The sequence below is a fragment of the Triturus cristatus genome, chromosome 9 (assembly GCF_964204655.1).
Source record: "Triturus cristatus chromosome 9, aTriCri1.1, whole genome shotgun sequence".
Taxonomy (NCBI): Eukaryota; Metazoa; Chordata; class Amphibia; order Caudata; family Salamandridae; genus Triturus; species Triturus cristatus.
This window is the reverse complement of record NC_140592.1, coordinates 999271698-999299527: the sequence shown is the minus strand read 5'-3', so window position 1 is coordinate 999299527 and position 27830 is coordinate 999271698.

Below are 27830 nucleotides of genomic sequence, written 5' to 3'. Positions count from 1 at the left end.
AGGGATCACTCTATCAAGTGGGTCTCAGTGCCTTTAAGATCACCTATCCCCCTAACCTCAGTAAAAATGCATCAAAAAAACTCAAACACAACTTAATCAAAAGAAACCCGGAAACACTTATATCAGATACTTATTACTGTATGTCCAATGGCAACATCATGTCGGACCTAATCTTCTTCACGAACAGGAGAGCCCAATGGAGAAAATCTCTCTTATCCTTTTTCCAGTGCAAACTGATAAGGAAAACTCCCCATGGTTTTAGTCTTTCTATAACTCCCTCTGCTATTCACAAAGTAGATCTCACCATTACTATCTACAACAATGGGATCGTTCTCATTCAAGCCTCCAATCGAAACCTAGAGCAGTTCGACAAACTCTTTCCAATGATCAAACGCTTATTGGCGAACAATTCATCCTCCTTACGACAAGATCTAGCACTAACCACCTCAAGGTCCCTCCAAACCGATGCCCCCATGTCTCCCTCAGACTTACCTCCCCCCTCACCCACTACCCTTCCCCTGCCCCTGACAGTCCCTGATCCGCTCGAACCACATAATGCGAGGCCGTTAACCCTACCAATACTACCAACGTCCTGGTCAGTGCTTCCCGGATCACCTCTTATACTCAATGACAAACCCCCTCCTCTGGCTTCTACTACTACTGACTTTCACACCTCTAACACACGTAGATACCCTCCCCCTCTCCAGATCCTCACACTCAATCAACCCCCAGGTCTAGGCTTTCCGGATCTCCGCTTTTACTCAGTAACCAACCCTCTCCTTTGGAAGATCCCATTACCGCCTTGGATCCCTCCAACACACTTAGACACCCACCCCCCTATCCAGATCTCCACACTCAACCTCTGCCCCTTTCCCATCACCCAGACTTTCTGTCACGCTTGGATGATATCTCCCTCCAACTGCACCTTCTCGCCAGCGAATTACACGTGCTGAAAGCCCTCTCACTCGAATATCTCCCCTTGTTAAGCCCCCTCCTCTTTCGTCCAAACTGGCCCAGAGCCCCCGCCACTGCGATCGACACAGCTCTCCGTGACCATCCCTACCCCCTATCATCCCCAATACCGTTCCTCTTCATAACACAGCTTCTCACCCTAAAAGCTCTATGACCTGTCCTGCGCCCAACAAAATTAACAGCCTCCTCAAGTCCTACTCTTCCAGCACGGACATCAACATGAGTCCAAATGGAAGAATTCAAACTATTCACTCTAACCCGAACAGAGAACCCTACCACAACCCCAGAGTCATAAACAATGACAACCTCAAGAGAGTGAACACCGTTCAGACCCCTCCCCCCCATATTCCGGCTACACTCAAATGCATACTACTCAACTGTAGGTCTGCCAACAAACACGCCTCTGAGATCTTCGACCTCATACAACATAATGATATAGATATCATTATCCTTACAGAAACTTGGCTCAACCCCTCGTCCACTCCGATTTTAGACCTCCTGGTGCCCCCCACCCATGACATAATTCGTCTGGACAGACTAAAGAAGCTGGGAGGTGGTCTAGCCTGTATACACCGAAGCACGCTCGCGGCCTCCCTATCAGAGTCCTCTTCGCCATTAACCTGTGAATACCTTTGCCTTAACATCTCCAGTAACAAACAGCTGGTTTGCAAACTACATACATTCTATCACCCCCCAGGCGACAACCTCCCATTCATTGAACAATTAATGGAAATCATCTCTGATAATGTGACATCTACCTTGGTGATTTTAACCTTCATTGGTCGAACCCTAATGACCAAGCCGTAGCGTGCCTCAATTCCTTCTTGAAGGATCACGATTTGGTTCAACATTGTGACCAGCCTACCCACAGTAAAGGGGAAACTCTTGATCTCATCATCTCCAAAAGACACACCATCACATTGGACTCCATCATACCCTGCGATTGGTCGGACCATCACATCATTTTTTTCCATATCAACCTAGAGGTATAACAGAGTAAAGCTCAAACAACTAAACCAAAGATCTGGAAAAGAGACCTCAGAGAAATCAATCCTACTCGACCTCTCCTCAGCTTTTGACACTGTCAATCACGACAACCTCCTAGTCGTCCTGGAGCAAAGGATGGGCCTCTCTGGTCAGGTGCTGCAATGGTTCTCGTCCTTCCTCCAACACAGGTACCGAAGAGTTAAGGCGAACCACTGTCTCTCCCAGCCTTCCCCAGTTACCATGGGGGTTCCCAAATGGTCCTCCTTATCACCCATTCTCTTCAATTTGTTCCTGGAACCAATTAGCTAATGTACTAAAATCCATGACATTCGCTTCCATATGTATGCAGACGTAGCAACCCGATGTAAACATGCCCTCTCCCCTCAAGTGAACTTACACGAAGCCCATGAACTCACAGACTTCTATAACTCTTTCTTTTCTAGTATCATGGACGATTTGGCTCCACTACAAAAAAAAAATGCACCCACAAAAATATCTAAACCCTGGTTCAATGGCAACCTAAACTTGGAACGCCGCAAGCTAAGGGCCATCGAACGTTCCTGGAGATCCACTCCATCCACGGACCATCTAAAAATCCTTAGATCAGCTAGAAGCTCTTATAACAAACAAATCAAGGCAGCCAAGGCAGAATATTTCAGATCCCAACTTAACCAAGCGGCTAATCGACCCAATAAATTGTTTGAACTGGTTAAACAACAATCGGTGGTAGCCCCGAACCAACCAGCCTCAGATGTCAATCCACCCTCATGTGATGACCTGGCAGACTTTTTTACCGAGAAAACTAGACTTATTAACATTGATATAGAAACCAGGAAGACTCTAATAACACCCAATGGTCCGACACTCCCCCTGGCCTTACCAGACAAGGCTGCTCCTTGTAGAGAGGGTATCAAGCACAACGCTTCCTGGAACACCTTTACCACCCTAAATGAAAATGATATCAAAAAAGTTCTTCGGAGTATCAACCCATCTAATCATTTCAGTGACCCTTTACCACCCACCATCTTCAAAGAAATTAAGGATACAATCTCCCCCATCTGGACAAAGATCGTCAATGCATCTCTGTCACAAGGTACGATCGCAAAATGCCTAAAAGAGGCCCAGGTAACACCGATATTAAAAACACCTACAGCAGACAGTACAGATCTTAGCAACTTCTGCCCTATCTCAAGCATCCCCACACTAGCCAAACTGATGGAAAAATGCTTCCAGTCACAACTATGCACACACATCGAAAAATCCCATCTCCTGGACCAACATCAATCTGGCTTTCGTAGTGGGCACAGCACTGAATCGGCTCTCACTCACGTGATGGATGACATCTTTCTAATTCTAGATCGAAATGAATCCTGCCTCATTATCCTACTCGACCTCTCCTCAGCTTTTGACACTGTCAATCACAACAACCTCCTAGTCGTCCTGGAGCAAAGGATGGGCCTCTCTGGTCAGGTGCTGCAATGGTTCTCGTCCTTCCTCCAACACAGGTACCAAAGAGTTAAGGCGAACCACTCTCTCTCCCAGCCATCCCCAGTTACCATGGGGGTTCCCCAAGGGTCCTCCTTATCACCCATTCTCTTCAATTTGTTCCTGGAACCATTAGCTAATGTACTAAAATCCATGGACATTCGCTTCCATATGTATGCAGACGTAGCAACCCGATGTAAACATGCCCTCTCCCCTCAAGTGAACTTACACGAAGCCCATGAACTCACAGACTTCTATAACTCTTCCATTTCTAGTATCATGGACGATTTGGCTCCACTACAAAAAAAAAATGCACCCACAAAAATATCTAAACCCTGGTTCAATGGCAACCTAAACTTGGAACGCCGCAAGCTAAGGGCCATCGAACGTTCCTGGAGATCCACTCCATCCACGGACCATCTAAAAATCCTTAGATCAGCTAGAAGCTCTTATAACAAACAAATCAAGGCAGCCAAGGCAGAATATTTCAGATCCCAACTTAACCAAGCGGCTAATCGACCCAAGAAATTGTTTGAACTGGTTAAACAACAATCTGTGGTAGCCCCGAACCAACCAGCCTCAGATGTCAATCCACCCTCATGTGATGACCTGGCAGTCTTTTTTACCGAGAAAACTAGACTTATTAACATTGATATAGAAACCAGGAAGACTCTAATAACACCCAATGGTCCGACACTCCCCCTGGCCTTACCAGACAAGGCTGCTCCTTGTAGAGGGGGTATCAAGCACAACGCTTCCTGGAACACCTGTACCACCCTAAATGAAAATGATATCAAAAAAGTTCTTCGGAGTATCAACCCATCTAATCATTTCAGTGACCCTTTACCACCCACCATCTTCAAAGCAATTAAGGATACAATCTCCCCCATCTGGACAAAGATCGTCAATGCATCTCTGTCACAAGGTACGATCCCAAAATGCCTAAAAGAGGCCCAGGTAACACCGATATTAAAAACACCTACAGCAGACAGTACAGATCTTAGCAACTTCTGCCCTATCTCAAGCATCCCCACACTAGCCAAACTGTTGGAAAAATGCTTCCAGTCACAACTATGCACACACATCGAAAAATCCCATCTCCTGGACCAACATCAATCTGGCTTTAGTAGTGGGCACAGCACTGAATCGGCTCTCACTCACGTGATGGATGACATCTTTCTAATTCTAGATCGAAATGAATCCTGCCTCCTTATCCTACTCGACCTCTCCTCAGCTTTTGACACTGTCAATCACGACAACCTCCTAGTCGTCCTGGAGCAAAGGATGGGCCTCTCTGGTCAGGTGCTGCAATGGTTCTCGTCCTTCCTCCAACACAGGTACCAAAGAGTTAAGGCGAACCACTCTCTCTCCCAGCCATCCCCAGTTACCATGGGGGTTCCCCAAGGGTCCGCCTTATCACCCATTCTCTTCAATTTGTTCCTGGAACCATTAGCTAATGTACTAAAACTTATGGACATTCGCTTCCATATGTATGCAGACGACACCCAACTCTACCTGAAAATCTCCTCCCCCGATAACATCACTTCACTCAATTCCACCCTGCTGATTACTCAAAATTGTCTAACTGAGAACCACCTCCTGCTAAACACCTCCAAAACAGAATTCCTCCTCATTTCTCCCCCGAAACACACTTTGAATATTGACCTCTGGATGAACCAACTCACAGATTTCAAATGCTCCCCCCAAACTATTGACTCAACTAAATCTTTAGGAATCACCCTGGACAAACATCTGAATATGAAGACTTATATTAGCAATGTGTGCAAGGGAGCTAACCATCTTCTAAGAACACTCAGGAATCTCAAACCTTTCCTACCTCAAGCAGATTTCAAGCAAGTGGTCAAAGCGCTTGTATTACCGAGGCTTGACTATGGCAGTGCCACGCTTTGTGGCCTCCCCAAATACACTTTGGCCCCTCTAAAGGCATCATTGAACGCTGCGGCCAGATTGATAACGGGCACCAAGCGAAATGCCCACATCTCCCCGGTCCTAAAATCTCTAAACTGGCTGCCCTACGAAGCTGGAATTCAACTAAAGATTGCCTGCTTAGCGCACAAAGCCCTCCACTTCAAAACCCCCATCTACCTTGCGCAAAGCTAGAAATTTGGAACTCTCTTCCACCAGAAATCCGTAGAATCTCCTCCAAGGTTGCTTTCAAATGGGAAGTAAAAAGATTCTTCATGAATAAGTTCTTACCTTAACAAAAGGAACGATTGTCTGCTCTAATGGCTCCGGACATACTACAATATTGGTGGTCAATCTTGTATTTTACTATTGTAGTTGCTCCCCTTGTCACTATATTTCAGCGAACCGCCCTTCCTCGCATATCCCAGGTTTATAATTGTTCTTTTATTTGTGCACTATTTGATTCAATGCCAATGTCTATTCCCTTTTTGACTCATGTACTGATTTGTTTCCCCCAAACTGTAAAGCGCTCTGATATCAAGTTTGCGCTATATAAAACTTTATAAATAAAATAAAATAAAAATAAATAAATAGTATTGATTAAGTATTTGAGGTGATGTTTTTAATTTTGGAAATATTTTTTATTTCAAAGTAATATAGTGTTAGTAAAGTGTGGTGTTTGATATTGGTTATGAAATATGCATAAAATTTTAGCTGTTGTTATATAAGTATTTTATATGTGTTTAGGAATTTTTCACAGAGAAGAAGTGTCGTTTGTCATCTTTATAGGACGGTATTGTTTTGAAAATGAAGTACAGAGTTAATTTGAGTTTGTAATGTATTTGGAGAGATAAAGAAAATGTCGCACGTTTGCAACTGATACTTTTTGTGGAAATAGTGGGGTGGGGGGGTGGTAGGAGACATATGTGTTATTAAGTTAAAAGCGATAAAACGAAATGCAGAAATGTTTTGTGGGCAGGTTGTGGTCTTATTTTTGACACTGAGAGGTAGGTTTGAATGTAAGTCAGGGTAGGTTGTTTTACAGTGGGGCCATGTACAGTGTTTGGAGATTACATGGAGAGGAGATGGAGATAGGAAAATTGATACGTTCCTTTTATATGTACGTAAAGTTTGAATCATGTGATCCTAAGTTGAGATAAATATGAATATGGTTTCTGGCTTGCATTTGGGTATAGTGAATAGTTTTTGTAGTTTCTGACTAGTGAATAATAAAAAGGTAGATATACTAAAATATATGGTAGTAAACGTATTAATTATTGTCTGTTCTTATGGAATAGAAATAGTTAGGGAGTGCTTCTTTAGAAGAGATGTTTTATAAATGTGTGAGAGATAAAAAAAATGTAAATGTGCGGTATATTTTCTGTATGAGTTTGTTGACATTAGAGAACTTCATGTGATTATAAGTGATACTATTTGTCAGGCTGTGTCGCTGTGGCGGATATATGTAGGTGTTGAAGTGGTTCGTGTTTTACTGATGGTGAGCTTCACTATCCCTTTTGAGACACTCGTCAATTTATTCATTCCATTTAATATCTTTAATATAGATACAGTAAAGGGACTGTATATCAAAAGTTTGGGAATTACAACTTTGTTTACTCTCCCCATGCCCTGCTACACACTCTACAGAGTGTTTAAACGACTTTCGTAACATATAGATGTCTAGCTAGTAAAGGTGGTGTAGTTCGACTGGGCCCATTTATAAACCGAGCTATGGGGTGGTTTATGTTTTACCCACCAATTTGCATGTTTGAATACTTTTTGCTGATAAGTGTTCCGGCAGACACCTGTTAAAATTAACGTCGTATATGGGTATAGTGGCGCTACTGGGAATGGTGGGGGTTTCTGTTTGATTTCGTACAGTTAAGCAAGGGTGGGGGTGGGTGTGGGGGAGGTGGTTATGTTGCTGATTGAAACACAGAATATAGTAACATGCAGATGTCGAGCTACTAAAGGTGATCTAGTACCACTGGGAGCACTTATAAAGTGCCCTATGGCATGGGATATGTTTTAGTGGCAAAATTGCATGTTTTATGTTTGCTGGGGCTCCTTCTTTTATTGCGTAAAGTTAATCAAGGGCGGATGTTGAGGTGGTGTAGTGGTACTGTGACTATTTATAAACTGTCTTATGGTACGGTGCATGTTTGAGTTGCAAAATTGTACGTTTTAATAGCTTTTGCTGATGAGCGTTCCGGCAGACAACTGTTGACATTAAGTCTATCTATATCTATAGTGGCGGTAACGGGAGTGCAGGGGATCGTTGTTTGATTTCATAAGGTTAAGCATGGGTATGGGTGGGGGATGTGCATATGTTGCTGATTATAAGACGGACATTTGTAACGTGGGTATGTGTAGTTAGTAAAGGTAATGTAGTTTGAGTGGGCCTATTTATTAACAGTGCTATGGTATTGTTCATGTTTTTCCCTCAAATTAGCATGTTTGAATGCTTTTTGTTGATTAGTGTTCCGGCACATACCTGTTAAAATTAAGCCTGTGTATGGGTATGGTGGCGCTTCTAGGAATAGTGGGGGTTTCTGTTTGATTTCGTACGGTTAAGGAAGGGCGGGGGTGGGTGTGGGGGAGGTGAGTATGTTTCTGATTAAAACACAGAAATTAGTAAGGTGCAGATGTCGAGCTACTGAAGATGATGGGAGCACTTATAAAGTGCCCTATGGCATGGTATATGTTTTACCCACAAATTTGTATCTTTTATTATGCTTTGCTCATGAGCGTTCCGGTAGACGGTTGTTGAAATTAAGTTCTTGTATTGGTATAGTGTGTTTACTAGGTTTGGTGAGGCTCTTTCTTTAATTTTGTAAAGTTAAGGAAGGATGGGGAAGAGGGTGGTGCAGTAGCAGTGTGTCCATTTATGAATCGCTTTATGGTATGGTATATGTTTTTCTGGCAAATTTTAATACGTATTGGTGATGAGTGTTCCAGCAGACAGGTACAGAAATTACACAACATTACTGTGGATAAGACTAAGGGTGGGCATCAAATTCCGTTCCGCTCGCGGAATAGCGATATTTTGAAATTTTCGCGTTCCGCAGAGAGCGCGAAAATGCCAAAATTTCCGCTATTTGCCATGTTGCAAAGAATTTTTTCATGTTTGCGCTTTGAAAATGCATTCTCGCGCGCGTGATCGCCTTACCGGGATCCCTGCATTCGCCAACGAGTTTTCCAATCCGTTCGCGTGCGCCACGAGATGTTGATAGCCAGTCGCGCTATCCCGTGAGAGTTCGCGACCGCGATCACGTCATTCTCCTCGCCATCAGACACCGCGAGAGCCTGCGATCGCAAACACATCATTTTCCAGCATCAGAGAGAGCGTGAGGTCGCAAACACGTCAATCTCTACCGCGACAAAGACCATGAGATCGCGAGCACGTCATTTTGGACGCGCCATCAACATCCGGCGGAAGTGTGGTGAAGGTCGCGATCGCAAACACGCCAAATTTTCGATTTGGAGAAGAATAATAACTCTAGCTGCATAAAACCTTCTCTAAATGATGATTTGTATGGAAAAAACTCCTCTGATTGACATTTGGCTGTCCTTTTTTGTGCAAGGAGTCCTTTTTAAAAAAAAAAAAAAAACTTTTGGGGGGTTTGGGGAGGAAGTGCCACAGAGTCTCCAACTTCCTGTTCCAGTCCAGTGCTTTGTCCATCTCCTGTTCATTCTGCCTTTGGATTTCAGCAGGAAGGATCACTCTTTGTGTCTGCTGCATCATTATCATTGGATTTGAGGACTTTTGAATTTGATATTTTACAAGTAAGTTGGTGTTGTGTCTGTTTGATTGGGGGCATTGCAGTTGCTGCAACTACAATTTTGGTACTTATCATTCTTTTTTTTAAATTGTTGGGGGTAGCCAGTAGGCCCACAGCTAGCCATGGGTGAGTGCACGATGAAGCAACTGTTCCTTTGGTGTGTTGAATGTTTTTCAAACATCATTTAGGGCATGGATGGCATTGGATTGAGTTGGAAAATGTGTTTTTTGGGGGGGATTTCTGTTTTTGGGGATGTGTTAAAGAAATGCCTTTGTTGTGTGTGCCTGGTGTGTTGGTGTGCACCTGCAGACCTTGTTTTGCCCTGTGGAATTTGTTTTTTGCATTTTATTGCATTAAAAAGGCACAGCAGTGTGGTTTAGCATGCATCTTTTGCCTGGCTTCTTTATAGGCCTTTTGGCAGTTCATTGATTGCCAGGCCTCCAGCTTGTTGCTTGTGATTTGCGAGTGTGCATGTGGCTGGGGGCCTTTTCTGGTGGGAGTTATTAGTGTGCAGCTTTTGCCATATATATAGGTCTGCATGGTATTCCCTTGTGGCCTAGGCTTCTTGTTGTGGGCCTGGCCATGAGGCTGGCGGCCATTTTGAAGGCAGGCAGTGTGTTTTTTGCAACAGGCCAGCATTGTCTGTCTTCTCTTTCTTGTAGTTGGGTGGGCCTGGCCATGTGGCTGGTGGCCATTTTGAAGCCTAAGCCTGCAAGCTTGTGTGGCCTTGTCTGCCCACGGGCCTGCCTTTATCCAGTATGCTCAGAGCAGGTAGCCACAAGTGCATTAAACAAGTGTTTATCTGTGTGTCCTGTTGAATTTAAACATCATTTAGGGCATGGATGGCATTGGATTGAGTTGGAAAAGGTGTTTTTTGGGGTGGATTTCTGTTTTTGGGGGTGTGTTAAAGAAATGCCTTTGAGGTGTGTGCTTGGTGTGTTGGTGTGCACCCTGCAGACCTTGTTTTGCCCTGTGGAATTTCGTTTTTGCATTTTATTGCATTAAAAAGGTACAGCAGTGCGGTTTAGCATGCATCTTTTGCCTGGCTTCTTCATAGGCCTTTTGGCAGTTCATTGATTGCCAGGCCTCCAGCTTGTTGCTTGTGATTTGCGAGTGTGCATGTGGCTGTGGGCCTTTTCTAGTGGGAGTTATTAGTGTGCAGCTTTTGCCATATATATAGGCCTGCATGGTATTCCTTTGTGGCCTAGGCTTCTTGTTGTGGGCCTGGCCATGAGGCTGGCGGCCATTTTGAAGGCAGGCAGTGTGTTTTTTGCAACAGGCCAGCATTGTCTGTCTTCTCTTTCTTGTAGTTGGGTGGGCCTGGCCATGTGGCTGGCGGCCATTTTGAAGCCTAGATCTGCAAGCTTGTGTGGCCTTGTCTGCCCACGGGCCTGCCTTTATCCAGTATGCTCAGAGCAGGTAGCCACAAGTGCATTAAACAAGTGTTTATCTGAGTGTCATGTTGAATTTAAACATCATTTAGGGCATGGATGGCATTGGATTGAGTTCGAAAATGTGTTTTTTGGGGTGGATTTCTGTTTTTGGGGGTGTGTTAAAGAAATGCCTTTGATGTGTGTGCTTGTTGTGTTGGTGTGCACCCTGCAGACCTTGTTTTGCCCTGTGGAATTTCGTTTTTGCATTTTATTGCATTAAAAAGGCACAGCAGTGTGGTTTAGCATGCATCCTTTGCCTGGCTTCTTCGTAGGCCTTTTGGCAGTTCATTGATTGCCAGGCCTCCAGCTTGTTGCTTGTGATTTGCGAGTGTGCATGTGGCTGTGGGCCTTTTCTGGTGGGAGTTATTAGTGTGCAGCTTTTTCCATATATGTAGGCCTGCATGGTATTCCTTTGTGGCCTAGGCTTCTTGTCGTGGGCCTGGCCATGAGGCTGGCGGCCATTTTGAAGGCAGGCAGTGTGTTTTTTGCAACAGGCGTGTGTCCGGTCAGTGGTTGTGGTGTACGCTTTGTCTGTGCTCTGCAATAAAGATCCTGCTTTATATAGAAGAGACTCCTGCATTCCTTCGTGTGCTTATGTACCTCAGCGTGCATTGTCTGTCTTCTCTTTCTTGTAGTCGGGTGGGCTTGGCCATGTGGCCGGTGGCCATTTTGAAGCCTAAGCCTGCAAGCTTGTGTGGCCTTGTCTGCCCACGGGCCTGCCTTTATCCAGTATGCTCAGAGCAGGTAGCCACAAGTGCATTAAACAAGTGTTTATCTGTGTGTCCTGTTGAATTTAAACATCATTTAGGGCATGGATGGCATTGGATTGAGTTGGAAAAGGTGTTTTTTGGGGTGGATTTCTGTTTTTGGGGGTGTGTTAAAGAAATGCCTTTGATGTGTGTGCTTGGTGTGTTGGTGTGCACCCTGCAGACCTTGTTTTGCCCTGTGGAATTTCGTTTTTGCATTTTATTGCATTAAAAAGGTACAGCAGTGTGGGTTAGCATGCATCTTTTGCCTGACTTCTTCATAGGCATTTTGGCAGTTCATTGATTGCCAGGCCTCCAGCTTGTTGCTTGTGATTTGCGAGTGTGCATGTGGCTGTGGGCCTTTTCTAGTGGGAGTTATTAGTGTGCAGCTTTTGCCATATATATAGGCCTGCATGTTATTCCTTTGTGGCCTAGGCTTCTTGTTGTGGGCCTGGCCATGAGGCTGGCGGCCATTTTGAAGGCAGGCAGTGTGTTTTTTGAAACAGGCCAGCATTGTCTGTCTTCTCTTTCTTGTAGTTGGGTGGGCCTGGCCATGTGGCTGGTGGCCATTTTGAAGCCTAGATCTGCAAGCTTGTGTGGCCTTGTCTGCCCACGGGCCTCCCTTTATCCAGTAGGTTCAGAGCAGGTAGCCACAAGTGCATTAAACAAGTGTTTATCTGTGTGTCCTGTTGAATTTAAACATCATTTAGGACATGGATGGCATTGGATTGAGTTGCAAAATGTGTTTTTTGGGGAGGATTTCTGTTTTTGGGGGTGTGTTAAAGAAATGCCTTTGTTGTGTGTGCCTGGTGTGTTGGTGTGCACCCTGCAGACCTTGTTTTGCCCTGTGGATTTTCGTTTTTGCATTTTATTGCATTAAAAATGCACAGCAGTGTGGTTCAGCATGCATCTTTTGCCTGGCTTCTTTATAGGCCTTTTGGCAGTTCATTGATTGCCAGGCCTCCAGCTTGTTGCTTGTAAGTGTCCATGTGGCTTGTGGCCTTTTCTGGTGGGAGTTATTATGGGCCTGCATGGTTTTCCTATTGGCTTACTGCTTCCATCCATCCCCCTTGCCAGCAGCAGCTCCCTTCCATTACATTTGTATTTTTGTGGTTGTTCTTATTCTTTCCTATCCTTCCTGAGAGTGTAGTGTGTGTATACTGTACACAGTAAGTAGTATACCATAGCCCTTGTTGCCAAAGTCTCACAAATGGCTACACTATATCTTCTAGTAATTGAACCACAACAACAAATGCAACATTTCACTGATGTTCTTCTCCTGGCTTATTTCTTTTAGGTGCACAAAAAGACACAGGAGGAGGTAACTATCAACATCATCCATTGTACCGCCAGACAGAAGTCCTGCTGCGGACCACATCACATCCAACTGTGACCACAGACATCTCTGCAACTTGTGCACCTGCGTCCTGTCTGACCTCTGAAGAAAATGGGCCCAAAGAAAGGTACCAGGTCCTCCAGTACCAAGAAAGTTGCCAGTGAGAAGAAGGAAGCGAAAAAGCAAGAGGCACTAACCACGACTGGTGTGCCGGCAAATGTGTTTTTTGGGATAAAAAAACACACGCCTGCAGCATCGTTGTCCGGCGGGAACCAAGCTGGGAGCAGCACATCCGCACCAGCGGGCCAACCCCACCAACCTAGGCCCAAGCCCATGAGTGTCACAGAGGTAGCCAGTCTAATAACGAGCAGCAATGTTGAAATATCAGTATCGCAAAGTAGTACACAATCAACGCAAGCGGCAACTCAGCAGATAAGTCTGCAGCAGCAGGCGCAGCTGCAAGAACAGCAGCAGCAGGCGCAGCCGCAAGAACAGCAGCAGCAGGCGCAGCCGCAAGAACAGCAGCAGCAGGCGCAGCGGCAAGAACAGCAGCAGCAGGCGCAGCCGCAAGAACCGCAGCAGCAGCAAGAACCGCCACAACAACAGCCCACAATCGTAGTTGTTCCTCCTGAAGTAGGGGCATTTCAGGAAATCAAGCTTCCTGCAGACAAAGAGGGGCAAGCCACTGTTTCAGAAGATCCATTGTCTTCCAGACCCCCAGCAAGGAAAAGGAGGGTTATTCCATCATCTTCTTCTTCAAGCCCCGCTTCTGATGATCTTGTGCCACTTGGAAGCCACCAGCCCAGTCTGAGAGTGATGCATGCCACAAGACAAGGCTAGTGAAAAGGAAGGTTCCAGAAAGCCTTAGAGTTATGGTGGTAGATGTACAAGAGGGAGATGATGATGATGACGAGCCAATCATCACGGACATCACTCCCGGCCCAAAGGATATGGAGACCAACATTATTACCCTATCCAAAATGGCTGCAAGGGATGTAGCATGGATACCACCAACACAGGTAACACCACCACGACCTCCAGCTTCCATATTTTCATTTGCAAAGGAAAGGCAGGGACCTACATCCAGCTCAACCACCACCTCAGTAGGTAATGGTAGAAGTTGCAGTGTAGCTGCTCAGAGTCACATTCCAAGCACACCCTCCAGTTCATCTGGTATTGAAAGTGGCACTTCCAGCAGCACCAGAAAGTTCTCCTCCCCAGTTTGGGACTTCTTTTCGGTTAGCAGTAAGGAAGAGAACATTGCTATATGCTCAATTTGTCGCCATGCTGTTCGGCGGGGTAAGCTTGGTACAAACTATGGTACCGGAGGCCAAACAAGTCATCTCAAAATACACCACACTATCGTGTGGGAGGCTCACCTACTTCGCTTAGAACAAAGTAAAACTCAACCCATTGTTGGGCATGAAGAATCAGGGGACGATATTATCGCGGTGGAAGGTGAACAAGAGGGAGACAATTCTAGCCCTGTCCCCAGTAGTGTAGTAGTACCGCCCACATCCTCCTCAGCAACATCTCAGTGGCACCGCAGTAAGAGTCTGAGTCAGGCTGAGATACCAAGTCGACCAAGTAGTACTGCAATGATTATGAAACAAAGTGCGTCGTTGAGCCTAACTGGGTTGAAGAAAACTGCACCACAAAAGAAAATAATCCAGACTACCATTGACAGCATGCTTAGGTTGGAGGGCCAGCACCAACGCAACCACCCAACGGCACGGTTGTACAATGCGAAGCTGGCTAAAATGTAAGCGCTGGACCTTCTCCCTTTTTCATTTGTGGAAGGGGTGGGTTTTCTTGAATTTGTGTCAACCATCTGCCCTAAATGGAAGGTTCCCAGCTGGTCCTATTTTTCAAGAGTTGCTGTTCCAGCACTACATCATGATGTGCTGGAATTGGTTGGACAAGCTTTGCAGCAGAGTGCTGTTCACAATATCCACCTAACAACAGACATGTGGACCAGTTGCCAAGCCACTGATTACATATGCATCACTGCACACTGGGTCTCATTTGTGGGGGTTAGAGATAAGCTATCTGAAGGTGCTGTTGACGCAGCTGAGATTTTTAAAGCTACTCGGAAACATGCAACTGTATCCATGTTCACCATGGAGAAATCTCATACTGCTGTAAACATATTGGAAGAGTTTCAGAGCAAGGTTTTTGAATGGCTGCGCCCAAGAGGGCTTAAGATCGGTTTTGTTTCCACGGATAATGGCAGTAATGTACTTAAGGCCATGGAGCTTGGTTCCTATTTCAGGGCTCCGTGTTTGGCGCACTGCATTAACATTATTGTTCAAGACTTTCTGAAAAAAGAAGCCATAGTCAGCAACTTATTGACCATCTGCAGAAGAATATGCACTCATTTCAGCCATTCTTTTAAAGCTCTGAAGCAGCTGAGGATCATTCAACGTGACTATAGAATGCCAGTCAAAGCACTCGTCCAGGAGGTGGCAACACGTTGGAACTCAACTTATTACTAGGGGTGGACGGAATTTGCGAAATCCACTTTCGCAAATTATCGCGAAAATGTTAAAAATTATCGCAAACACGCGGAAATATCGCGAAGATGCGGAAGTTTTTTTCCCGCATGTTCGCGAGATTTTCTGCATGGTTGCGGCTCGCCAACTTACCCATGCAGTTGCTTGCGTGCGCGGCCATCTTGTTTTCAGTTGTCTCGCGGTGCATGATCGCGAAAAGAAAGACGTGATCGCGCGACGCATGATGTCACTGCGGACGCGAACTGTCAAATGGCTAAAAACAATACAACATCTCATGGAGAACGCGACCGGATCAAGAAAACTTGTCGGTGAACGCAGGGATTCAGGTAAGGCGATCGCGCGTGTGCGAGAATGTATTATTTTACAGCGCGAGCAAGAACCAAATTATCGCAAAGCAGCGGAATGCGGAAAATGTTACATTTTCGCGCGTTCCGCAGAACGCAAAAATGTCAAATTATCGCAATTTCCGCGAACGGAACGAAATTTTAGCCCAGGCCTACTTATTACATGCTTGACCATCTGTTTGAGCAGTACAGGCCAATCAGTGAATATGTCATGTGAAGAGGGGATGCTACTGTGAAAGGCATGAACCTTCAGATGGACCAATGGTGCATAGTTAAATGCCTGACTGAGATGCTTCTTCCTTTCGAGGTCTTCACACGTGAAGTCAGCAAGGAGGACTGTACTATGGGCCAAGCTATCCCATTGTTGCAAATGCTAGAGCATCAGCTGAAGGAGGTGTCAGAACCCTACAAAGATGTAGAGGAAAAAAAAGAAGCCTATGAGTTGGTGGAGAGCTTAGCTTGTCGCTTAGCTGACAATACAAGGGTACAAAATAAGATTTTGTCACAAAAACATTACATTTGTGCCACAATTCTGGATCCACGGACAAAATGGGCACTGAAGACATTAATTCCTTTTTCAGAAATGGATGTTGCCCGGTACAAAACGTGGATAGCTGAGTCAGCGAGTAAGTTGGAAAATGAACAGCTGCTAATTAAAAGCCCGCTAGATAAACCCACAACAAGTACTGCAGCAGGGCATCTGGCGTCAAGTTCAACTTCGGAGCCTGAGCGCAGTGCGTTTGGCTCAGAACACTCACCAACACTATCTACAACAGCAAGAGCTGTATCTTCAGGCCCAGTAAAATCGTTACAGGATTGGTATTTACAGCAAGGCATTGGTAAGTCCAGTGCTGATGCAACAAGAAAAGAGCCTGAAAAAAGTTTTGCGCCCCTGAACTTTGAGCGGATGGTTCAGGCCTATCTGGACGACCCAACAGAGGTGTACATTGATCAAAACCCATCGAGATATTGGTATGGGAAAAGGGCCCAATGGCCAATGCTCAGCAGGCTGGCAATAAACTATCTGGCTTGCCCTGTCGGAAGTATCTCTTCGGAACGTGTTTTCAGTACTGCTGGTTCCATTGTAACAGTGAGAAGGACCAGTCTTTCACCCAAAAATTTGGAGAGGTTAACAATGATCAAAATGAATCAACACTTTATACCACCGAATTACACAATACATGAATCAAGGGAGGAAGATGAGGACAGCGGCTCAGGTGACGGAACTGGTATGTTAGATGATGAATACCTACTTCTGGTTGAACCCCCAGAGTTTGAGGACGAACTATACATCCGTGACAATTAGGTTTGCACTTCCAGTTCTTACTGTCTTCCTCACTTATTTTCTTTTATTGGTGTATCTGTCTTTCTGGTTAGAAACTTTGAATCACAACAAATCCATCACCACCGTCTTCTAGTTGTTTTATTGCCATATACAAGTTTCAGCTGGCTGCATATCACAGTACACTCCTCAAAATCTTGCTCCTCCATCCTCCTGAATCTCCCTAAATCCATTGCCCTCAAGAAGACAGATGATAATTGGATGATGCAAAATAGAAGAAAAAAGAAAAAATATTTGCAAGTCCCTCCAAAATAAGTGGAACATGATTGATGATGACTACTATAGCTATCCTCCTTTGTGATCCGAGAGAGACTGCCCATTAACTAAAGATGAGAAGGAACATGTACTGAATGATGCCATGCATTGGACGCTGACTGAGTGATTTTGTTGTTGTTTGTTGTGCATGAAGTTACTTCATAGTAACCCTGGGCGTAGTGGGCATAGTGGGGCTACAGGGAGCATCGCGTAGTGTGGCCAAATCTACACACTTGCGCGCTCCGCGTAGCCCCACTACGTGCCGTACGCCTCCCGCCCGCCCTCCTTTTTAAATAAGTTAAACTATTATAAAAAATAAGATAAAATGCCTTACCTGCTGCGCGGCGTCCCTGGGCTCCCTCTTCCTTGTTGACGGCAACTTCTTTTCACAAATACGCATGTGCGGACGCCGCGCTGCAGGTAAGGCATTTTATCTTATTTTTTTATCATAGTTTACCTTATTTTAAAAGGAGGGCGGGCGGGAGGCGGGCGGCGGGCGGCAGGCAGCTCTGCTTCGCCCTGGCGTGTGCGTAGTGCTGCCTGCTACGCCTACTTCATAAACCATGAAGCAGGCAGCGCTACGTACACTCCGTGGATGAAGCGGAGTACTGGGCCCGGTGTTACTTCATTGTGTACTTTATGTAATAATCTACACACTAAAAGTAACTCAAGTCCCTTTTCCCTTCTGGTTTTTTTAATACCAAATTTGTACTTCTACTGCAGGCCGATACATTGCATTTTGAATATAGGAAGGGGACTCACTCAGTACACCCAGACTGAGTTGAACATCACCATCATGATGACCGCAGTGACATAGTATCGTCACTGTCACTCAGTACACGGATCGGAGATGATTGATGGAATAAGTCAAGCCACATCATGAGTGGCATATAAGGTAAACAAGTAAACAACAACCACAGCAGACCTAAATGTCTGTGCAGCGGTGGAGTCAAGTGTAGCGGCGGTATGACTGCAGTAAATTGTAAAATGCTATGTTGCTCTGTCCAACTCTTTCAAAAAATTTACGCTAAATGGAGGATGTGCAAAGGGTGCTGTCACCGTGGGCCTGCTCTGCCTTGTTGGCATTGTAGGTTAATGCTGGAAACAGACTAGAGTAGAGATGATGCATCCATGCCGCCTCGGAAAGTGTTCTTGTTGCACTACAACATTTACTTGTCCATTTTTTTCAACTTGGTTTCAATCTCAATATCCCTTTTGTTTTTGCATCTACAATTAAAGGTCGGGCCTGACCCTGTGCTATACTTGGGAAAACAACAATGCACACTTACCTTACCAATGAATCTACATCTGCCAGGCAGGCAGTGGCGTCACCCAAGATTGATGGACGGAGCATCCATGGAAGGGAGGACCAAGAGGAATGCCGAGATTCAACTCACCATTTGACCCGGATAACACAGTAACAGTATCAATTTTCATCTTTTAAATAATTTGATTCATTTTTTTGTCTACAATCATTACAACAGTGTGTTCTTGTTGTTATTACTATTATTATCATTAGGTTTGCTCTCTGTCCATAATTCATCCCTACAGATATTTTTAAATTTTCTTTGCTGTCTGTAAAAGTAAGCCCGGTAACACTGAACACAAACTGTATGTAATACGGATCTCTCCTTATCATCAATCATCATGCATGCCTTATTTCCTTTTTCTCCCTTAACATATTGATATGGATACGGTAGTCTACAAAGATTCTGTCGTTTGATGTTTGTCCATGCATACTGTTTTTCTTTCTCACACCTTTCCCCAAAACCCCCTTCCAAACCATTCAACAAACCCTAACCCTCTTCCCCCGGGCTGTGTGACTTATTGAGGTATGACTACATTAAATATACTTCAATAATTTATCACACGCTTGCTGGGGCGGAGGTGGCAAAAGCAACGGTACTTCAAATTTCAAGGCAGGGCGGGGATATTCTTCTGCTTGCATACCCATGAGCAGTATATTTGTGAGGTAATTTTTTTACCAAAGGAACCGGCTAATACATCAGCATTAATTCATGGCATTGATTGAATTAATGGATTTCATTTGTTGTCATCCTCCTAGACAGCATTAATAGTTACGCTTGTGTCAGTGTGCTGTAGGCCTAGTCAAGTGACTCAACACAACTAGAGTTGCTGTGTACTACTAGGCTATCTCCACCACCATTATGTTTTGTTGTATTTGGGCATATTAGTGTTTGGCAGTAAGTTCTGTTCTGTACTGTACTTCATTCTACTACTCCTCGAAGAGTCTCTCTCAGGCTACTGACTGTCTCATTTTCTTTTTTGGCAAATGCTGCTGCCAGTGTCTACTACTACCACCACCACAACCATGGAATGTTAGGAAAGAAAACCATCATCAACATGCAGCCATGGCTGTGCCTAAGTTCAACATCAAGCAAAGGTAAGAGAAGTTTGGGGAGGCATAATTAATAATGGACATGTTTTCATTAATTCAATTTCATACACACACCCCTTTGAGTCCAGTTGCAGAGTGCCTAGAGTAGAAGAGACTGACAGTACTAGTAGTAGGACAAGTCACTCAGTGAGGGGTACCACATCTATCTGTTTCTGTCTTACAAAGTCATCCAATTATTAAAATCAAACACTGGCTGTGGGCGGCCCTGCACCAGCAAGGAAAGAAGGATACAGTGTGATGTAAAACAGTAACCCCACCCAGAAAACATTAACAACATCGTATGTAAACGTAAGTAGAAATATATTATTTCATACCCTAACAAAAATAAACTATGTAAAAAAAAAACCACACCTGACCCACCCCTCTCCCTAACCCCAACCAATGTCCGTAAAGAAAATGTCAAATTGTCCAAAAGAGGAAACCCATTGCCCAGAACCTACCCACCCCAAGAATAATTAAAAAAGGGGCAATAAGAATGGGGTCTAAGTTTGGCAGTCTTTTTTCAGGAGGATACGAACTTGCTCCTCCAGGTGGGCAACACGGTGCTTCAATGCGCGGCAGTTGCATCCACAGGGGGGGGGGCAGCACTGATGGAGGGGCGGTGGCGGGCGGCTGCCAGACGGTGGTGCCGTACCACTGGAGGGCGGTGGCTGGGGCCCGGGGCATTGGAGGAGGCTGCAACTGCTGCCGCCTCCTCCTCCTCCTCTTCCAGGACCACCAGCCGACGATATTCGGTTTGCATCGCCTCCAGTTTCCGACGCCGGGCCTTGGCTGCCAACTCCTTCTGGTCAGGTTTTCCCTTGGAAGGAGTAGCTATATATGAAGAAGAAAAAACAAGACTATTGTAAAATATACTCTTAGCAAAGCAGTAAGACAAATATTTCTACACATAGTGTCACGGTAGCACTAGTAAGCACATAACATTTGTGGTATGTACTATCCTCCCACTTTCTTGGACTTTAACATTTGTGGGAGTTTCAGGCATTCAATCAACCATGCATCTGATTCCTATCAGCCACCAGTATGCATGCTGCATGCATCCCACGAATCCTTCTCTGCCAGTCATAAATCTTAAATCTCGCCCGTCCTTCTTCCTTCCACTCTTCTTTCCCTTTTCGTTCAACCCATCCATCAAGGTCATCTGATCTGACTTTTAGTCTTCTCCATAAAACTTTCACAGCTGAGTTGAAATCATCAGATAGAAGAGGCCATTGGTAACTCAACAACACTCCCGCCACTAATGCTTTTACTAATGCTAAGTAAAGGGTGTCTTCAACCATTGACAACAACCTCTTACTTAGTAAGTCAACTGTACAGTATTATACAGTACACCCTTGCAGTGAGTGTATTGTCAATAAGTAAGGATTAGGTATCTAACTTACCACCGCCCGCCACTGCTGCTGGCTCACACCCTGCAGCTCCTCCTGCAACTGCGGCCTCCTCCTCTCCTCCTTCAGCAGCCGCATCACCGCTGTCCCCGGTACTGGTGGTTGGTAGTGCACCTTGAAAAAACATTACACATTTTTTAGGTGTCATATCCACCTCCCCCTATTTTTCACTAGCAAGATTGAAAAATGAGTTAATAGTAATACATACATATTCAACATACATCACTAGTACAAATCAGGTAGTAGTAGACTAGACACTAGTAGTTATATGGTCCCTAGAGTCATTCTAGTCTTTGCTTAGTTAGCCCGAGCCATGCTACCATTTTACCTTTGTGTCTTTTATTTTAGCACACGCATTGTTACCTCGCAGCTTGTTGTATAAAGAGTGACGCCTTTGAGCCCACTTGAGCTCATACTGCTACTGTCTAAGCGCTGCGTACAAGGTCAATCAAAACAAGCCACTTTGTTATGGAGTTCTGGTGTTAGTCCATATTTCTTATCCAAAATACTACACTTTTTGCATCGACTGAGAAATGCTTGCAATATACTAACGCGCACCATTTTTCTCCTAACAGACGGAAGATTTCATTGTAAGAACCAGAGCTTTCCAGAGCTTATGATGTAACCAGTACTAGCTTCTTCTAAGGTGAGGGGTCCACATATTTTGCTCAGATCTTCATTTATAATTTTATATAAACTATATTCCTATTCCTACAACTGTTCACTTATTTATTAATCCTGATTTCGCTTTTTTTTTCTTCGTTCTATGGACTTGTACTTGTTGTAAGTGTAACTAAGTGCAACAATGTTTATAGTTTTAATCTTATGCATTTTGCTGTTGATGATAGAACAATGTACATAGCTTGTCAGTTGCAAATAAAATAATTTTTGAACTTACATAGACTCGGTGGTATTTGGTGTGGATGGACTTACACGAGTGAGCGAGCGAAAGGAAGGGTGTGCAAACTGTGCTTGTGCATTGCTTCCACGACTGAGAGGTTGAGAGTGTTATGTTCTGGGTTGTCTACTCATTGGGTATTGGGGGGGGTTCGGAGAGCTAATAGTAATAAAACACTATTATAACTAGTCGGGCAGGGGATTGTGGTGGGTTCTGTTCTGACTGAGGTGTGAGTGTGGGGAAGGTCCAACCTCCCATCACCAATATCCTATTTTCTTGTGCAACTGCAATGTTCTGTATGTGGAAAATCCCTACAACAGTAGTAGTATGTCCTATCCTATAAAAATAGTAAAATCTGGTTGGGCATTTTGTTGGTGGGAATTGTCAAAAATCATCAAGATTAATAAAGCCTCAAAGATTAAGAAGAATAGAAGGAGTACAAGAGGACAACCCAAAAGACTGGACTCATCAATGGCTAGAGTTACTGGTGAATCTGAGTTTTATTTAAAACCTTTTAAATAAAGAGTGGCCAACTGGGCATGCTTAGCTACAGACAAACTAATAGTAGTAGTACAAAGAGTCATAGCAGAGGCAGTTAGAGGCAGGGATAACAAGAATCTAGAAACAGATAGTCTAGATCGAAGGGTAATTGTTGGTAAAAAATAGCTTTAGGAAACGGCAACAATAGTTCGGGAAAAAAATACGGTGCAGTAACAGTTAGTGAATAAGAATTAATATTAAAAACAGGAAGACTTACTGGGGCCAGCAGAAGAGCCCTCGTTCTTTTCCTCCTGTCTGACTGGAACTGCTACAGCCGACTCTGCCCCCGTCTTCTTGCCCCTGGGTGCTGGTCATGAAAGATATATGAAAGGAAGAGACAAACATTGATGATTGGTGTGAAACAAATAAAATATTTTTATAAGATTGTCCAAAAAACATTTGTGTAAACAACAATTGCAATAAAATTGACCTATCTAATCTGGTCAACAAGTAATATCTGGGGATTCGCGGACCGACTAGTTATTATTTATCTACACTAATCCAGTGTTCCATTCTGATTACAGAATACTAACTAAGCCTAAGTAGTACGTACCACCTGACCGAGCCCGCCTATTCCAGGCGTGCCAATTGTACATTAAGTAAGCATTTCCACTTCTTTTAGTCCTCAAAAATGCATAAATGGAGGACATATGCCTGTATTTTTGCATACACAAAATTGTTGGTTCGTTGATGCAGATGTTCTGCTAGTGCTAAGCCTATTAGCACTCACTGAACAAACTACAAAATGTTCTACTAAGGACTGCGGTAAGCAGTAGCAGCACTCAGCAGCACGTGACGTAATACAGGGGGCGTCGCTGACCAAAAATTACAAAATTATAATAAGTAACTAAAGTATCAATCCACCCCTATCTCTTAGTGACAGGACAAAGGAAGGACTAGAGTCACTCTAGCATTACCTAACTTAAGTTTTCTAAAATAAACTCTTACATAATCACGCAAAATGAGCGCAAACGCAAAGTTGCAAATCACAAGATTAGTAGCGCAGAGCACCACTGTCATAACAATCACAGAAGACTTTTAAACGTAATTTACCTGTAATGTATGTAAGCAGCAGCATTCTAGCTGGTCGGAAAAAAAATATATTTGCAATATATAACACAGAGCAGAAGAACAGACACAAAGTAGTAATAATGAAATAGCTACTCACCAAGACCCGGGACCTCCACTCCTAGCAGGTCCAGCAAGTCCTGCTCCCGGTCCAGGATATCGGACAACCAGTGCGTCAGCTGGTTCTGGCTGCGCTTGACACCTGAGCAGCGAAACACTGCCTGGCGCACCTTCCCCCACCGCTGCCGACGCTCCCGGAGCCCGTACCCAGACCCAGGCCTGCCGTCTGCTGCCAGGGCTAAGGGGAGGTGGCGCTGCACAAAAAAAACCAGTGCAGCCAACTCCACCTCCCCAAAAAAGGCCCATGCCTGCACCCCTTGTGGGCGCCGCCTTCTGCAAGGAAGGCGGTCGCGGCTCAGGCTGCGATGCCCCCTGTGGCCCTTTGTCATGGTTCTGGGGTAGGCGGGGGGCGGAAAAGAAAAGGTAAAAATTAAAGAAGTAAGTAAAAGAATTGAAAAAAGCAGGTAATAGAAAAAGAGTGAAAAAGTAGTTAAGAAACACAAAAAAAGTAGACAAAAACAAAAAATAGAGAGTCAGGAAAATAGAGAGAGAGATAATAAATAAAAAAGATCAAAAAAAAGTTTCAGAAGCAAAGGATTGAAAAGATATAGGGAGGATTGAAAAGCAGTCCCCAGAACCATAGCATAGAGTGAAAGACAAGATGGCTGCGCCCATTGCGACCGCATGGGCAAGTTCGCGAGATATTTTCCCCCCGAGTACGCAAAAAGCATCGCGAACACGCAATAAGCATTCCCGAACAGAAAATACCTAACGCAAACATGCATTGCGCGACCCGGAACAGGAAATAGCATCGCGAGCGGACAGGACAAGTGAAAACAAGATGCCTGCGCCCATTAGCGACTGCATGGGCAAGTTGGCGACACATTTCCAACGCAATCACGCAAAAAACATCGCTAATTTAATTTTAGCGTTTTTGCAAAGATTTGCGTAACGCGATTACGCAATTTCAACCACCCTTAGATAAGACATCTTTGTGCTGATAGACACTCTTGTACTTTGGTAGAAGGCTGATAGCGTTGATGGAAAATTATGAAACCTGGTGCCATTGTAGATTTTAATGGAAGGATACACTGTTTGTTTGTTACTATGGTGTGGTTAGGGTTCTAAGTGGGAGAAAAAAAAGTGGGGTTGCTCTAAAAGGGGGGGGCAAAGCACTTAAAGGGGTGTGGGCTATGCAAGTTGGGGCGTGGTCTAAATCAAGATAAGTATCATTGTGTGCTTTAGAAAATCCTCTCCAATTATCGTAGGTGCGGAAAAAAACATTGTTTAAAGGATTTCCCTTTCTTCTACAACGTGGGTAACCCAGCATGATGTCTCCAGTTCTCAGTAGTGAGCAAAATAAGTATGCGTACATCGATGTGCATGCTGTCACTGCAGCGTACTAAAAAAAACCAAATTGACTATCTTTGAGAGGGCCGAAAATAGAGCCTGCTGGTAGAGAGTCTTTTGGAGGCTGCCTGAAAATAAGTGCCGGTCCCCAGACCCGGCCCAATTAAAGCACAGTATCCATGCATCCTAAGCATTGCGCCATTCAACCATCTTTTAATTGATGGATATATTCCTTCTTATATATATACATAAATCTGTTTGTCCGCTTATCTTAAAAATCTATGAGCGCCTATAGTAAGCAATGTGCCATTCATGTAGAGATACGCCTATATATGCATAGATATATCTGTCCCAGAATCAATCCTAAGCATTTATCAGCCCATCCGTCTATCGTAAGTACTGGTCTTTGCATTCATTTCATAAGGCTTTATTCGAACATTAGATAAGTTCATAAAAGCACACAATACAACAAAAATTGATAATAAATACAGAGGCAGAAAGATTCATCATCATAAAAAAAGGCATTTAAAAAAGCATACTTTTCCTTGCATTAATGGATTTGAGAAGAAAAGTAGCCGTATAAAAACATACTACCGGATGATGTAAATTAAAAAGTAAACACATACAGTCACGTATAGTTCTGACTTTGAATTTTAAAAACAAGGGTTTCAGATAAGCTATCCGGAGGTGTTTATACAATTGACAAAGCAAAAGAAAGTGCACAGTGCTTTGGGGAGTGGAGCTATCACATGGACATGGACCAACAGAATGTGAATTCATAATCGGGAAGGCAACAAGGTTGTGGACAACTCCCATTCTAAATCTAGTCAACACAAACCGATGTGCCTTCCAAGTTATTTGTGACAGATAAGGTTGAAAGCCCCCAACTTCATTCAAATCATGATAAAAGGTATAATATGAAAGGTTGGAGCTGTTCTGATGTCTCTTGATAGCAGCCTGTTGTAAAAAACACTGCTTGAGATCAGTTTTAGACAACATATCTGCCCCATGATGATCCGCTAGGATGTCGATGTTAAAGACCGCCCGGAAGCTATCAATAACATACTTCAACCACGGGATCCTTATAAAATGGTCCAAGGTAAGACAATCGGAGATGATAGCTCTACACAGGGAAGTCTCTTCTTTAATCCAAATGGAGCGCCATAGGAGCAAAGGTCTAAGGGGGGTCAAATCGGAGAGATGGCAGATACCCAATTCATTGTGCACTAAGGTGTTCGAGACAGAGCTTGGCAAGCACAAAAGTTTTTTCAAAAATGCGTTCTCTTCAACCTGAAGAGAACCTGCCGGGGCATAGCCCCATATGCCAGCTCTGTACAATGCAATTGAGACACACCGAGACTGGTAAATTTTCAGCATGTCATTAATCCGCCTGTCTCCTAGTTTGGTGGCCATAGTGAAAATACCAAAGGCACTCCTGGCCATTTTAGACCGTACATTCTTAAGTTCAATTGCCCAGGTGTTTTTATTTGAAAAAGTAACCCCCAGATATGAAAAATTATCAACAACCTGGACCTTTTGGCCCTCAATGAAGAAAGAGGGTTGTTTCTTTCCAATCCTATGGCCGCATTCCATAACATAGGTTTTGGATTTGTTTAAGACTAACTTTCTACTTTTGATAAATTGCATGAAACCATCCAACAACAATTGAAGACCATATGGTGTACGTGAAATTAAAACCGCGTCATCCGCATAGAGTAACACGGGAACATATTCATTATTAATTTTGGGGGCATCCACTGCCAGAGATTTAAGGAAGGATTCAATTTCATTGATAAAAAGAATGAAAAGCAATGGGGCTAGTACACAACCCTGACGAATTCCACGCCCAATCTTAAACATAGATGTACACTCGCCTTGTGACCCAAAACGGACACAGGCTCTTAATTTAGAATATAGGCGTGCGAGGAAGAAGATAATACCCTCTGGGGCCCCCATTTCTAATAGCTTTTCCCAAAGGATACCATGGTCCACCAGATCAAATGCACTACTAAGATCTGCAAAGCAAAGATAAATAGTGCCAGTCTTTGCCAGGGTATATTTGCCAACCAACAGTTCTAAATTAAGACATTGCTCTATCGTTCCGCGACCCTTCCTAAAGCCAAACTGGCTCTCGGCTAAGATGCCGTTTTCTTCGGCCCATTCCTCCAATCTCACCATTAGCACTCGACTCATAACCTTAACAGAAGAGTCCAACAGGGAGATTGGTCGGTAAGTCTTGGCTTCCCCGCGATTACCTTTCTTAAATATTGGGATTAAAATAGATTCTTCCCATGTCGGGGGCATCTTATTTCTGACAGCTGCGTTAAAAATATTAGTAAGCAGAGGCCCCCAAATTTCTGGGACCAATTTGTATACATCAATTGGGACCCCGTCTGGGCCTTGTGCTTTCCCCCCCTTGCTGTCCCGTATACTGTCTAAAACCTCTTGAACCGTAAAATTTAATGGGATATGCGGCCATTGTTTCCCTGAAGTTTGCCCTACACCATCGGGCTGGAAAATTTTAGAAAAATGTGTAATCCAGTCTGCCTGCATAACATAGGAGGTTAGTTCTGGAATTTTGTCGTCTTTAAGAAATGGTGAATTGACAGTTTTCCAGAATAAGGAACAGTTGTTCATTTCAGCTGCCATGGACAGGTTTTCCCAGGCCTCATGCCGAAGTTCCGCTTTCCTGATATTAAGGGTTTCATTGTATCTGGCTCTTAGATCTATGACCAGTCCCTTATCTCTGGGTTTAACAGATAGAGCAGATTTCAGCTCCCTCAGGGCCGAGGTGCAAGCTGAATTAAACCAGCCCCGCGGTTTATCCTCATTATGTTTACGGGTACCTGTGAGTTTTAGGTTAATGGCCGCGTTACTACTAATAAAATGTTCAATTGAGGAAGGAGTACATAAGTTATCTTCGAGAATCGCGGTAATATGTGGCAGGGAGCTGGTTAGGATGGAATCGGACGTAATGTCTGCCTTG